This window comes from Phyllobates terribilis, unplaced genomic scaffold (assembly GCF_046119375.1).
Source record: "Phyllobates terribilis strain yellow unplaced genomic scaffold, ASM4611937v1 Scaffold_12__6_contigs__length_324123572, whole genome shotgun sequence".
NCBI lineage: Eukaryota > Metazoa > Chordata > Amphibia > Anura > Dendrobatidae > Phyllobates > Phyllobates terribilis.
In genome coordinates, this window is record NW_027362772.1 from 112,958,619 (window position 1) to 112,969,864 (window position 11,246).

Sequence of the window (11,246 nt, forward strand, 5' to 3'; positions counted from 1 at the left end):
AGTGTCTCCCTGACTGTACAGACACAAATATATCTGTTTAAATGATTCTGGTGTAGTCCATATAACTATAACTGTGGTTTTGCAGTTCCATGGTTCAAATCTCTGTATTATCCTGCTTTTGGCATATTTTCCTTATAAAAAATGATAATAGTGTCTCCCGACTGTTCAGACACAAATATATCTGTTTAAAAGATTCTGGTGTAGGCCAGATAACTATAACTGTGGTTTTGCAGTTCCACGGTTCAAATCTCTATATTATCCTGCTTTTGTCATTTTTTCTATAAAAAAAAACAGTAATAGTGTTTCTGTGACAGTTCAGACACCAATGTATCTGTTTAAAAGATTCTGGTGTAGGCCTGATAACTAGAACAGTGGTTTTGCAGTTCCAAGGTTCAAATCTCTGTATTGTCCTGCTTTTGACATTTTTTTTCATATAAAAAGCAATAATAGTGTCTCCCTAACTGTTCAGACACAAATACATCTGTTTAAAAGATTCTGGTGTAGGCCAGATAACTAGAACTGTGGTTTTGCAGTTCCATGGTTCAAATCTCTGTATTATCCTGCTTTTGGCATTTTTTCCATATAAAAAACAATAATAGTGTCTCCCTGACTGTACAGACACAAATATATCTGGTTAAAAGATTCTGGTGTAGGCCAGATAACTAGAACTGTGGTTTTGCAGTTCCACGGTTTAAATCTCTGTATTATCCTGCTTTTGGCATTTTTTCCGTAAAAAAACAGTAATAGTGTCTCCCTGACTGTACAGACACAAATATATCTGTTTAAAAGATTCTGGTGTAGTCCATATAACTATAACTGTGGTTTTGCAGTTCCACGGTTCAAATCTCTGTATTATCCTGCTTTTGGCATATTTTCCTTATAAAAAATGATAATAGTGTCTCCATGACTGTTCAGACACAAATATATCTGTTTAAAAGATTCTGGTGTAGGCCAGATAACTATAACTGGGGTTTTGTAGTTCCACAGTTCAAATCTCTGTATTATCCTGCTTTTGTCATTTTTTCCATAAAAAAAAAACAGTAATAGTGTCTCCCTGACTAGTCAGACACAAATATATCTGTCTAAATGATTCTGGTGTAGGCCAGATAACTAGAACTATGGTTTTGCATTTCCACGGTTCAAATCTCTGTATTATCCTCCTTTTGGTATTTTTTCCGTATAAAAAACAATAATAGTGTCTCCCAGACTGTTCAGACACAAATATATCTGTTTAAAAGATACTGGTGTAGGCCAGATAACTAGAACTGTGGTTTTGCATTTCCACTGTTCAAATTTCTGTATTATCCTGCTTTTGGAATTTTTTCTGCATAAAAAACAATAATAGTGTCTCCCTGACTGTTCAGACACAAATATATCTATTTAAAAGATACTGGTGTAGGCCAGTTAACTATAACTGTGGTTTTGAAGTTCCACGGTTCAAATCTCTGTATTATCCTGCTTTTGTCATTTTTTCCATAAAAAAAACAGTAATAGTGTTTCGGTGACAGTTCAGACGCAAATGTATCTGTTTAAAAGATTCTAGTGTAGGCCAGATAACTAGAACTGTGGTTTTGCAGTTCCACGGTTCAAATCTCTGTATTGTCCTGCTTTTGACATTTTTTTCCATATAAAAAGCAATAATAGTGTCTCCCTAACTGTTCAGACACAAATATATCTGTTTAAAAGATTCTGGTGTAGGCCAGATAACTAGAACTGTGGTTTTGCAGTTCCATGGTTCAAATCTCTGTATTATCCTGCTTTTGTCATTTTTTCCATATAAAAAACAATAATAGTGTCTCCCTGACTGTACAGACACAAATATATCTGGTTAAAAGATTCTGGTGTAGGCCAGATAACTAGAACTGTGGTTTTGCAGTTCCACGGTTTAAATCTCTGTATTATCCTGCTTTTGGCATTTTTTCCGTAAAAAAACAGTAATAGTGTCTCCCTGACTGTACAGACACAAATATATCTGTTTAAAAGATTCTGGTGTAGTCCATATAGCTATAACTGTGGTTTTGCAGTTCCACGGTTCAAATCTCTGTATTATCCTGCTTTTGGCATATTTTCCTTATAAAAAATGATAATAGTGTCTCCATGACTGTTCAGACACAAATATATCTGTTTAAAAGATTCTGGTGTAGGCCAGATAACTATAACTGGGGTTTTGTAGTTCCACAGTTCAAATCTCTGTATTATCCTGCTTTTGTCATTTTTTCCATAAAAAAAAAACAGTAATAGTGTCTCCCTGACTAGTCAGACACAAATATATCTGTCTAAATGATTCTGGTGTAGGCCAGATAACTAGAACTATGGTTTTGCATTTCCACGGTTCAAATCTCTGTATTATCCTCCTTTTGGTATTTTTTCCGTATAAAAAACAATAATAGTGTCTCCCAGACTGTTCAGACACAAATATATCTGTTTAAAAGATACTGGTGTAGGCCAGATAACTAGAACTGTGGTTTTGCATTTCCACTGTTCAAATTTCTGTATTATCCTGCTTTTGGAATTTTTTCTGCATAAAAAACAATAATAGTGTCTCCCTGACTGTTCAGACACAAATATATCTATTTAAAAGATACTGGTGTAGGCCAGTTAACTATAACTGTGGTTTTGAAGTTCCACGGTTCAAATCTCTGTATTATCCTGCTTTTGTCATTTTTTCCATAAAAAAAACAGTAATAGTGTTTCGGTGACAGTTCAGACGCAAATGTATCTGTTTAAAAGATTCTAGTGTAGGCCAGATAACTAGAACTGTGGTTTTGCAGCTCCACGGTTCAAATCTCTGTATTATCCTGCTTTTGACATTTTTTCCATAGGAGGAGGAGGTGTGATTGTGTGTGGGTGCTTTGCTGGTGACACTGTTGGGGATTTCTTCAAAATTGAAGGCATACTGAACCAGCATGGCTACCACAGCATCTTGCAGCGGCATGCTATTCCATCCGGTTTGCGTTTAGTTGGATAATCATTTATTTTTCAACAGGAAAATGACCCCAAACACACCTCCAGACTGTGTAAGGGCTATTTGACCAAGGTGGAGAGTGATGGGGTGCTATGCCAGATGACCTGGCCTCTACCGGCACCAGACCTGAACCCAATCGAGATGGTTTCGGGTGAGCTGGACCGCAGAGTGAAGGCAAAAGGGCCAACAAGTGCTAAGCATCTCTGGGAACGCCTTCAAGATTGTTGGAAGACCATTTCCGGTGACTACCTCTTGAAGCTCATCAAGAGAATGCCAAGAGTGTGCAAAGCAGTCATCAAAGCAAAAGATGGCTACTTTGAAGAACCTACAATATAAGACATATTTTCAGTTGCTTCACACTTTTTTGTTAAATATCTAATTCCGCATGTGTTAATTCATAGTTTTGATGCCTTCAGTGTGAATGTACAATTTTTATAGTCATGAAAATACAGAAAAATCTTTAAATGAAAAGGTGTGTCCAAACTTTTGGTCTTTACTGTATATACCCTTACGGGTAACTATAGACAATGCTAAGTGTCCATTGTAAGGCAAAAATACATCAATACATTCAATTACAGAAGAATAGCATACCCCAAGGGGCAACTATTTATACTGTCAGAGTTCCTCATTTACACTCTATACCTAACAGGGGTCTGACCTTGCATGCTACGTGTCGATCTATATAGTACTGGGATGCGTGTCGTGCTGGTGTTTGTACTACCTCCCAATCTGTCAGTTCTAGGTGTGGAAGGGCTGCAAGACTGCCTTAACCTCTCTATGGGACTGGCAAGTGTACCATTGGCTGGGCCTTCTTGATCAGCTCCAATCGGGGATCCTTCTTCCGGGGATTCTTCTTGAGCAGGCTCTTCTGGGGCACCTACAGGTTCTACTTGCTGTGGAGGGTCTTCTGGCTGTTGGTAGAAGGGGATCACAGGTATTATCACTGCTCCTCCTAGTTGGGGCCAATCTGCCGGGAAATCTCCTAATTCAGTATGTATTACTGCTTCTTTAGGCTCCTCCGGTATGATGAGAGGCATTTCTTCTTGGGGCTTTAGCAGACCTGGACACAACTTCAGAAGGTCTCTAGATACCGTTGCAGTCATTCTTCCTCCATCCTTGGAAATTAAACAAGTCTTCCTGTTATCAAATCTTGAATTTAACACAGTGTAGGGTTTCCTCTCCCACTGATCATCAAGTTTGTGGTTTCTTCTTTTTCTCTTTAGCACAACTTCTCCAGGTGTAAAGGGTTCTGCTGGTGCACTCTTGTTGTACTGTGCTTCCTGCTTGTCTCTTACCCTATTCAGACTGTGTTCGACACAGGCTTGTACTCTCCTGTACTGTTCCTGTCGAGTCGTATCCCAGTCCTCAGTGGACATATCTGCTTCATGTTCTACTACACCAAGCTCCATGTCCATGGGCAACCTTCCGGGTCTTGCTCGCATGAGATATGCTGGAGTACTATTGGTGGAACTCACAGGTATGTGACTGTACAAATCTACCAGGTCAGGTAGCTTGTCGGGCCACTGATTTCTTTCTTCTAACGGTAAGGTCTTCAACAGGTCAATGACGATGTTATTCATCTTTTCACATAGCCCATTGGTTTGGGGGTGGTACGGTGTAGTCCGGATCTTCTTACACCCATACAGATGAAAGAACTCCTTGAACAATTCGGCTTCGAAGGCAGTACCTTGATCTGTCAGCACCTGCTCCGGGTATCCATGTGGCCTGCAGAAGTAAGCCTGAAACGTCTTCGCCGCAGTTTCTGCCATCAGATCCTTGACGGGGGCGACCACCAGGAACCGGGAGTAGTGATCCACCATGGTCAGGGCATAGGAATATCCTGACCTGCTGGGTGACAGCTTGACATGATCCAGGGCCACGATCTCCAGGGTCGAGTTGTCTTGATGGGTTGCAGGGGTGCCTTCTGGCTGCTGTAGTCTTTTCTTCTGAGGCTACAGGGTCCACAATCCCGGCACCATCTCTCTATGGAACTGCGCATTCCAACCCAATAAAACCGACCTTTCAGCAGGGTTTCTAGCTTCTCCCAGCAAAAGTTCCCCGTTTGATCGTGGTAGGCCTCCAACATCATCTGGATGTCCGTCCTGGGCACTAGGATCTGCCACACCATTTCATGGGTCCTCGGGTTAACATACCTTCGGCACAGCTTCTCCCTATAGAGGAACAGCCGGCTCCTCTCATTCCACAGCTGCTTGTCTTGGGGAGACGCGTCCTTCTCCAGGGAGGAACCTTCCTGGGTTATCAGTTCTTTAATATGGCTGACAACTGGGTCGCTGTCCTGGGTCTCCTTCCAGCTGTGGTGAGGCAAAGGGTTTAACGTCTTACCGCAATGCCTCCTGGAGGCTCGTTGCTCGTGGACCATTCAATTACGGTGGAAGGCAGGTAGCTCAATCTCCTCCAGGTCATCCACTTCTTCTTCAGTATCCGACTTGTGGGGCATCCTGGACAGGGCATCGGCGTTGACATTCTTGTGGCCTGCCCGGTACTTAATGGTGAACTGGTAGTTTGACAGCCGAGACATCCATTGTTGTTCCATGGCTCCTAACTTGGCTGTTTCCAGTTGAGTTAAGGGGTTATCATCAGTGTAGGCAGTGAACTTATGTGAGGCTAAGTAGTGCTTGAACCGCTCGGTGATGGCCCAGACCAGGGCCAGGAACTCCAACTTGAAGCTGCTATAGTTCTCTGGGTTCCTCTCGGTCGAGCGGAGCTTCCTGCTTGCATAGGCGATCACCTTCTCCCGGCCATTCTGCTTCTGACTTAACACAGCTCCTAATCCCTCGTTGCTGGCATCAGTGTACAGCAGGAACGGTTGGCTGTAGTCAGGGTAGGCTAGGATCTCTTCGCCGGTCAGGATCTCCTTCATCAACTCAAAGGATTCAGCTTGCTCCTTACCCCACTGGAACGGGGGTTTTCTGCCTCTCCTGGACTGTCCTACCAGGAGATCTTGCAAAGGCGCCGCTTTCTTGGTATAGTCCTTCACAAACCTCCGGTAATACCCAACTAGTCCCAGGAACTGACGTACCTCCTTGAGGCTCTTCGGCTCCGGCCATTTCTGGATGGCAGTGTCCTTCTCCGGGTCTGGTGCTACTCCTTCTGGACTGACGATGTGCCCCAGGTACTGTACCTTTCGCTTGAGCAAGTGGCACTTGGAGGGCTTCAGCTTCATCCCATACCGGGACAGTGACTCAAATACCTCTGCCAGGTGCTTCAAATGGTCCTCGTACGTTTTGGAGTACACTATCACGTCATCCAGGTACAGCAGTACAGTCTTGAAGCTGCGGTGTCCCAGGCAGCACTCCATCAATCTCTGGAACGTTCCGGGGGCATTGCAGAGTCCGAACGGCATACTGTTGAACTCGCAGAGTCCCATCGGGGTAGTAAAGGCCGTCTTCTCCCGATCCTCCTCAGCAACAGCTACTTGCCAGTACCCGCTAGTGAGGTCAAGGGTGAAGAAGTAATTTGCAGACTTTAATGCAGCCAGGGATTCCTCTATACGGGGCAAAGGGTATGCATCTTTGTGTGTTATGCGATTTACCTGTCTGTAATCTACACACATTCTCATGCTTCCGTCCTTTTTCCTGACTAGGACCAGGAGAGCTGCCTAGGGACTACAGCTATCCCTTACAACCCCTGCCTTCTTCATGTCGTGCAACATCTCCTTCGCCTTCTGGTAGTGTGCTGGCGGTATGGACCTGTAACGTTCTTTGATGGGTGGATGGTCACCTGTGGGTATATGGTGTTGTACCCATTTAATCCTCCCAAAGTCAAGTGGGTGTTTACTGAATACCTGCTTGTATTCCTGAACCACCCTGTTTCTGATGGGCAAGAGTGGTGTCTGTCCCAACATGGAGCTGTTGACACCAATTCTCCACCTGGGTTCCGGGGTCATTATCCTCCACTTCGTTTAGTGAGGTTAAGGACTCCGCCATGTGTATGGAGTTATTATCTACTGTGCACAGTTTGGCAACAGTGGCGTAGCGTGGTAATCTAATCTCGTCCTCCCCATAGTTTAGGAGGCGTATGGGCACCCTCCCATTGCGTACATCCACTACCCCTCTGGCAGTCAAGAGTGTAGGTCTATGCTCCGAGCTGAGGGGCTCTACTACTGCCTAGCAGCTCTGTCCTTTGAGACCTATTGCTGCCCTACACCAAATCAGCATCTCACTCATCGGGGGGATCACAATGGGTATCGGGTCTGTCACCCGTACATTACCAATTTCGCCACCTGTTAGCCTTACCTGTTGCTGGTACATAAGGGCTTGGATCTCTTTCTGGAGCACCCTCCTCTGCCCTGGCCTGGTGGTGTCAGCCATCTGTTGGAGCAAGAACAACACTTCTCCCAAACAGTTACCAACAATATTTGTGCCAAGCACCATATACAAGTCTGTATCATCAGGATTAGTCTCTACTACAATTAGTCCCTGGTCCATCAGTTCCACTCTTCCCACCTTTACTGCCACATCTTTAACCCCGACTAGGTTAAGGGGGAGGCCATTAGAGGCATACATGGAAAGGTTTGGAGCTGGCGGGTGAAGTTCGTCTATGGACCAGAACCTTTTGTAGAGGACATCAGGCATGATCCAGTGTCCAGCAGGGCAGGTGTCGCGATGCCATCCAGCACAATGGATAGGAAAGATCTTCCTCCCACGAACTGGCGGTACCAGTTTTATGGGCCTGGGGGGGTCTACTCCTGGGTGTCGGCCCTCGGCCCCAGGGTTTCCTCGTTTAAAGGACCGGTCGTGGTGTGGCCTGCTTTATGGCAGCGGTAGCAGATGAAGTCTTCTGGAGGGCGGCGTTGGTCGTTGGTCTTCCCATTGGGTGGCGTTTTTCCTCCTCTGGGGTGGCGTTGTTCTCCTATGGGGTGGCGTTGTTCTCCTTCTTCTCCTCATCCAGGAGACATCCTCAGGGCTGTCGGCTAGCAGGATCCTTCCTTCCGACTCATGCTCCGTCTGTAGCTGCAGGGTGCTCATGACAGTGGCCAGGGTTTTACTTAACTGGCGCACTTCAGAGCGTAGCCTGTCCAGCTCGCTAGGGGGCACTGTTTGCATCCTCATTTCAGCCGTCAATGAAGGAGCAGTGGGTGCTGCGGGCACTGGGGTGGTCCCACCCTGGTAACGCTGGATAGCAGTATCTCTGGGTTCCAGGGGTTGCAGACCCTTTATAGCCATGTCGTTAAGGGTGTCAAAGGTAGCATCTGGATGATCTAAGGCCCACCTCCGTACAGTTCTGCTCTCCTCCTGGGACCTCAACCCCCGAATGAATTGTTCTGTCAGCATTTTATTTTCCTCATGGATGCTGGCTGGACTAACCTGTTTCAGGGCCCGCAGGACCTCCTGTAAGCGCCAGGCATAGTCCCGGATACTGTCCTCAGGTTTCTGGACACAGTGGTAGAACCTCATCCGGAGATCTGTCTCAGTGAGGTTTTCAAACGCTGTTTACAGTCTTTTAAAGATGATGGACACTGATTCTTGGTCTGCAGCTGGCCAGGTTTCAACTTCTCGCTCAGCGGCACCAGTCAATTGTCCTAACACTACAGCGGCTCTCTGCTTGCCAGTCATAGAATACATGTCCAGTATGCTGCATATTTTCTTCTTGAATCTGGACAGGGTGTCCATTATACTGGGGGAACCACTTAGCTCCAGGGATATACGGCAGGGCCATAGGTATCAACGGGGTTATGACCCCTGCTGGTGGAGCGGCCGGTCAGGATTGTGCGGTGCCGGGCGCAGGTTGGGCATCACGAGCACTAACCGGTGCTCCGGCGGCTTGCTGGTCGTCGGCCATGGTTGCGCCCCGCTAGTGAACCGGAGCCTACCTTCTTCACTTTTCTTTTAGGTAGGTCTCAGCTCCGCGGGCAAAGGTCTTCTTCCAGGACCTTGCGTTGCTCGCGTCTGACGTCAGAGCGTCCTCGGACTCCTTCCAGGACCTGACGCTTCCTGGTTCGACATCAGGGGCGGGGCATGTCCTGGGATTCGCACGCTTCCAGCGGTTACACCCCTCTTCTTCCCGTGCGGAGACCGGAAAATGGCGGACAATGGCGGGAAAATGCAGGAATGGCGGGAAAACGTCACCACAGTAAGGATTACAGTCTCTTAAGGTGCACAGTACCCGGTGGCAACGGGCACGGGATCCTGTTCGTGATGCCAGAAGCTGACTCGCCCCCAGGGCTGTGGAGTACACGGCAGCCGGGCCCTATGGTTGCTTGCGGGGGATATCACGGTGGCTGGCCCGATCTGTGACCCAGGGCGGTCAGTGCAAAAAGGGGGAATATTTATGGGGGATTTGTCGTGACGCCACCTGTGGTGTCTGGTGAGGATCACCAGTGCTGCAGCAGTCCTCTGAGGCAGATGTTAGGGCAGCTTGAGATGGAACGGCTCCCCATAGGTGGAGCAGGCCTCAGGGCAGTCTAAAACAAGGCAGGTTGTGCTGGGCGTTGTGGTGCAGGGAGAGAACGATGGCGCAGCAGGAGTAACGGACAGAGACAGGGGATTTGCTTCATTACCTTTACTGGTGCAGCTGTTAGGTACAGTCCAGGGTACTCCAGGCGAAGGGCACACTTTTGGACTTCTCCCCAGTGAGCGGGTATAGGGCCTCCTGATCGTCTGTCTCTGTGTATGCTCCTGGCCAGCCTGCAACTGGGCCTAGCTTATGTGTCCTGCTTTTACTTCACCTGCTGCTCAGAAGTAGGACCTCCGGTTGGTAACCACTTTCCCTGGACGTCGGGGTCTTGGGGGTTCCTGGACCTGTGTGTGTCTAGCTTCAGGTTTGCCAGTAACTTGTAGTCCTCCTGGGATTCCGGTTATCCCTACTGGGTATAATGAGTCCCTGTAGGCGTGGACCCGGTGTCTGGTAAATATAACGGGGTGAGCCTGGTATGCTCCTCTGTCCCCTTGTTATTTCTCTTTTTCTCCTCGCCGTCGGCCACACTCGGGGCCCTCACTACTTGCCAGCTGACGTGCTGTGTCTTCACCACTCTCTGAGCGTTGGCACGCTCTCAGACACCCTCTGTCTGACTGCTCTGCTCTGTTCTGAGCACTCACTGACTGAGACTCATTGACTGAGCTTCCAGGCTCTACCTTCCCTTTATATGTCCCTATCCGGCCTCCCTCTGCTGGTATGAGGTGGAAGGTGGAGGTGTGTGAATGTAGTGAGGGCATCTTGTGGAGAAATCCATCCATGCACCCTTCTGGGTTCTGTGGTACCAAAGCGCAGCAGGGCGCCACAGTCACCCTGGTGATATGGTGGTGAAGGATGAGCAGAAGGAGGAGGACAAGAGCAAATAGCCAAAATCAGGAAGCATATACCCATGTGGGGGTGTGAAGAGGTGCATGGGAATACACCTCCCAAATAAAGACACTGGATTTGAGTTATGCTGCTATCATTAGGTGGTGTTGAGAAGTCTGGCCCAATCCAGCCCTTGTTCATTTTTATAAGAGTTAGCCTATCAGCATTTTCAGTTGACAGGCGGATGGGTTTATCTGTTATAATTCCACCAGCGGCACTAAAAACTCGCTCTGATAAAACTTGGCGGCAGGGCAGGCCAGGACCTCCAAGGCATAGAGAGCCAGTTCATTCCACGTATCCATCTTGGATATCCAATAATTATAAGGCACAGAGGAATCACGGAGGACGTTGGTACAGTCAGCAAGGTACTCCCTCAGCATCTTCCCAAACGTTGCACTCCTTGTGAGAGTACCCCGTGCGTCAGGGCCTGTGCAATGGGAGGGGCTGAGAAAATTCTCCCAGAACTTTGACAGTGTTCCTGTGCCTCTGCTGGATTGAAGTTGTGTCTCTCTTGCCTGTACTCCTTGGTTGTCCAACAAGCTGTGACCTCTGCCACCAGTGTTTTCAGATGGGAATTTTTTTAACAGTTCCACAACAAGGGCCTTCTGTTACTGCCCCATTTTTGTAGACCTGTCCGCCTCAGGAATAAGAGATATAAAGTACTCCTTGTAGCGTGGGTCTAGAAGTGTCACCAACCAGTAATGACTGTCACCCAAAATTTTGAGAACGCGAGGGTCATGTCAGCGTAGCATAAGCTCAGCCATGCATGCCAGACTGCTAACAGGCAAGATTTCCGTGTCCTCACCAAGAGGATGACTGACTATGCTCTCCTTTTCCTCCTCTCTGTTCTCTGGCCATCCACGCTGAACAGACTTTGAAACTAGCTCCTGTTCTTCCTCCTCCTCCTCTTCCTCATTGTCACCCAATTCACGTTGGGATGAGATGAGGCTGGGTGTTATGCACACGCCCGGACTGACTG